Consider the following 3,953-nt stretch of genomic DNA (forward strand, 5'->3'; position numbering starts at 1 on the left):
GGTTTATGCTCGCCACCCTACGATCGTTATGCTACGTGACACGCCGTTTCTGAAGATCAGACGGCATCAGCAAACAAGGAGCTGGCTTAAAAGCTCCGGCCTGAGGGCTTTGAGTAAACGGTACAGCCCCGACGAGCACGCGGCGAGCGGCATGGTACTGAGATTGTCCACACGCGAAACAATGAGCTTGATTACCTCTGTGGGGAGCGAATTCCAGCCACTCTTTCGGCGGACGCTGCTCGGTTCTGCCATTATTAGTGCTTGGGTTTCGGAAGAGGGGGGAGGTGCCTTAGAGGGAATGGAAGATTGGACGATTATGTGCGGACAAAGATGGAGAAGCGAATATGTGCTGCGGGAAGTGGACAAGTGATGATGACTACAACACGTCACTTGACTTACGAGACACATACTAGCAGCGCAGGGTCATATCGATGCCGGACAACTTGCTTGAGTGGTCACAGTACTGGTACTCCCTACAGTACTTACTATTATGCCCTAACTTGCTTGAGTAGAGTAGTAGTAGAGTAGGACTCTGCTCTACTACTAGCACCGTAGGATTAGTATATTCTAATCTAAAATAGGTACAAACTTCAATGCCCGAGGGTGGAACGACTACGAACCGCCATCGGTGCTAATTCCAATCCCCAGCAAACGTTCGCTGGAAGACATGGCAGTTGCAAACGCCCGTGACGCAGTTACAGTACGTGTGTAAGGGTGGTGGTTTTGTCAAATACTATGGCTTAAAAACAGGCCACCGTCGGATGAAAATCTGACGGTTACGTGGGATTCGCCAGGATTGAACTCGTGGCGAACAATCGCCAGATATCTTTACCTAATAATAAAGGACGGAGGCTTTCATAATTCTCCATACGTCACATCTTTATATCCGTTGATTTTGTGTTAATCATAAAGATCAATGGATAAGATTTATCTACCTTTTTTATTTCATTTTATATTTAAAAAATGGTCACTCAAGTATCGAACCCACAACCTCCCACCTTCCATCGCTTGGAGCCAACCAGCCGAGCTACGCCAAATATTTGTCATAATTTAGGGTTCTCATGATAATGAACGTTGCTCATCTGTACTCACAATTTTTTTCTCCCTCCAATTATATTTAATAGTTGATGCCTCTCATGAATTGAGTAGATTCGAAAGGCAAGAAAAAGGGCAGCAAATAGAAATGCCATGCGTATCCTCTCGTCATAATTTAGGTAAAGATTAATCAACACACAGACCATCTGATCTTCTGTTCGATCCGACGCGGCATGTCACGTAATTTTTTTAGGAAAAAAATGTGTATGTGCTGTGTCTCGGCTCCACTCATACTGGGCCACGGGCCAGTCTAAGTGGGATTCTAACTGGAATCTTCTTTTGGGATGTGATTTTTTTTTGCGATTAACGATTCGTTTTCTTGTTCTTTGTCCGGCCGTCACCCCCGGAATTGGATTCTAACTCCACGTTTTCTGGCCGCCTTAATTTCTAACTCTCCCCATAAATCTGCTCGGGAAGAAGCGGCGAGGGCTGATCTCGTGGAGGCGGAGGCGGAGCAGCAGCCAAGGACGCCTCTGCTTCGAAGTCTACCCCCGTTCTCCCTCCATGCGAACGCCGGCGAGATCAAGCGTGGCGGCGCGCGGGAATCCGGTCGCGAATCTAAGCATTAAGAGACACCTAAGGCGGGAGAGCTGAGGCCGGCGGCGCCCTCCACTTAAGCGCCATCGGCTGCGCGACAAGAGAACTCCTACCCGTCCGTGGGTGTGGGGATGCAGATCCCCGTCGCTAGCCTGCACAAGGCCACGGTTGATGCGCCGACGCAGGGGTCACCGCCGTCTTCGTCAGGTAAGCAAAGTGATCCACCTTTCTCTTTCTCATCAGATCCATTTTGTTGTGATATTGCATGCATCAATCAATTGTTATGATTCTCTGAGTGTAAAAAATCAAAAATTTACCTGAATAATTTGCCTATATAGATATGCAGATGATTTATCGTCTGATCAAGATTAATTAGCTTTGCATATTATATTGAACTGATAGATGAAGTGGCATAGCACCTTTGATGATCATATTTGTGCGTTAAATCTCAAACCTGTCATCCTTCTCAAATGCCTCCTGCTTCCACTAAGTTCCTTAATTTGCTGCTCCTTTTCAGGTGACTTTTTCATGCCATTTATACATCTGAAAAGTAGAGAATACCCTCTAAATCAAAGCAACAGATTTGTGGATTTGTGGAATTGGTGTTGTTCCGTTTCCACCTGGCCAATCATCTTTGGTCACTGATTCTGAGGTACGTGGTTGTTTTATGTTAATCCCATTTAGTTTTGCACTTCATGGCCTGGGTGGCCGCTGGACACCCGGCACACGGTCTAGATCAGCCCTAACATTCAGGCCATTAGCTTAAAAAATGTTGGTAGCTGAACACGTAAATCATCTACAGCTGTTGTAAAAGGAGACTACTGTTTGTTGACAATCACACATCAGTGCTGCTGTACTGTATGATTTTTCTTTTATGATTGTTTCCGTTTGAGCCTTGTAGCTGTACTTTCTATGGTTCCTAACATGGTTGTAGGTTAGATGTTTCTGTTGGTTTGTCTTGCTGTAGAATCTGCCAATATTCATTTGTTACACATTTTATTATGTAGATGTACTTTCTGTGGTTCCTAACATGGCTGCTTTACAGAATATTGATGGGGGTAACACAAACATGGGAGGCCTATTAACTTCTGCTGCAGACCTAAATTTCTTGCAGATTTAATTCATTTGTATTCATGTAATTGGTCGAGGTGAGAATGATATGCCGTTGTTCATGCCAAAGGCTGTGACACATTTCTTTCTTTTTGCGATAGTGCAAATTGATTGATGATGCAGCGCAACTAGCACAAGTTCATCATATGGCTGTCTGCATCACTATGATATAGAGGCCCGGGGTTTAATCTCCTTTTCAAAAAAGCACAAGTTCATCGTGTCCTCTCCACATCTATGGATATCAGGTTCAATATCCATGATTTCTTATCGAGTTATTACTCGACCTTTTTTAATCATGGTACAATAGTCGATTTTTTAAATAAAAAAACGACCTCCATGGATGTCACCCGCCATTGGCATTTAGCGAGCCAATATATCACTACTTTGATGGATACAATAGAAGTAATTATGTACACATATACGTGATTCTAAATTGTACTTAACATGGGGTATTTAATTCTTTTAGCAGATTAAACGATCATGTTGCTCTCTAAGTAAGTTGAGGAAAAGGAGCACAATCCAGAGTCCGCCACCTATGTTTCTATTATGGCATCACCTACGAGCTGGTCCTATGCGTTCAGTCTGCACATGCGCTGAACGAGCCATCCACTATTTGGTGCCGCTGCTGGCTAATCATGGTTATGGGTTGCTGATGTATTGGAGTTCGACCACTCTGAGAAAGGCGATGCTCTGCATGGTAAGTTTCTTATGGCTGTGGCTGTTTTTCCTGATGTGTTCACATGAGGGGTATATTTTAGGTATGTAGTTATTTTGGTCCAGATGTTGACAAAGGATGAAGCATGTGATTTTCAAGAGGCAAGTTCCCTTGGATAATTATGTGCATTCTGATGAGTACGTACCTGAGAAAAATTCAAGAGGCTTTAGTGAGTTGATTGTGCCCACAAGAGGTTGTCTTGCTTAGACTTGGTGTAACACATGTCTATGTATCAGTAAATTGAGATGTTGTTACCGGGATATCAATTCCGCTACCATCTTCATATGCAGTACTCCCTCCGTCTAGGTGAGTAAGTCACCTTACGAAAATTAGATTTTCACCAAAGTGTAACGTTGGTCAGTACAGCCAAAGATAATATCACCGACATATATTTGGCACACAAACAATTCACCATCATAAGACTTAGTGAAAAGAGTAGGATCAAGTGAACCGGGTTTGAAGCCTTTCTTCATGAGGAATTCCTTCAAAGTATCAT

General features: G+C 43.7%; 1 long non-coding RNA gene across 3 annotated transcripts; it reads left to right on the top strand.

Annotated features, from left to right (window-relative positions):
- Positions 1–1,383: 1,383 nt before the first annotated feature.
- On the top strand, positions 1,384–3,734 carry LOC123170006 (uncharacterized). Of its 3 annotated transcripts, none has more exons than XR_006485010.1 (3): positions 1,387–1,839; positions 2,150–2,987; positions 3,209–3,734. It is a non-coding gene; the product is annotated as an uncharacterized lncRNA (long non-coding RNA). The 3 variants fall into 3 exon arrangements; XR_006485008.1 differs by having other exon boundaries at positions 1,389–1,839; positions 2,150–2,284; positions 2,678–3,734; XR_006485009.1 differs by having other exon boundaries at positions 1,384–1,839; positions 2,150–3,734.
- The last annotated feature ends 219 nt before the right edge of the window (positions 3,735–3,953 follow it).

This window comes from Triticum aestivum, chromosome 7D (genome assembly GCF_018294505.1).
Source record: "Triticum aestivum cultivar Chinese Spring chromosome 7D, IWGSC CS RefSeq v2.1, whole genome shotgun sequence".
NCBI classification, from domain to species: Eukaryota; Viridiplantae; Streptophyta; class Magnoliopsida; order Poales; family Poaceae; genus Triticum; species Triticum aestivum.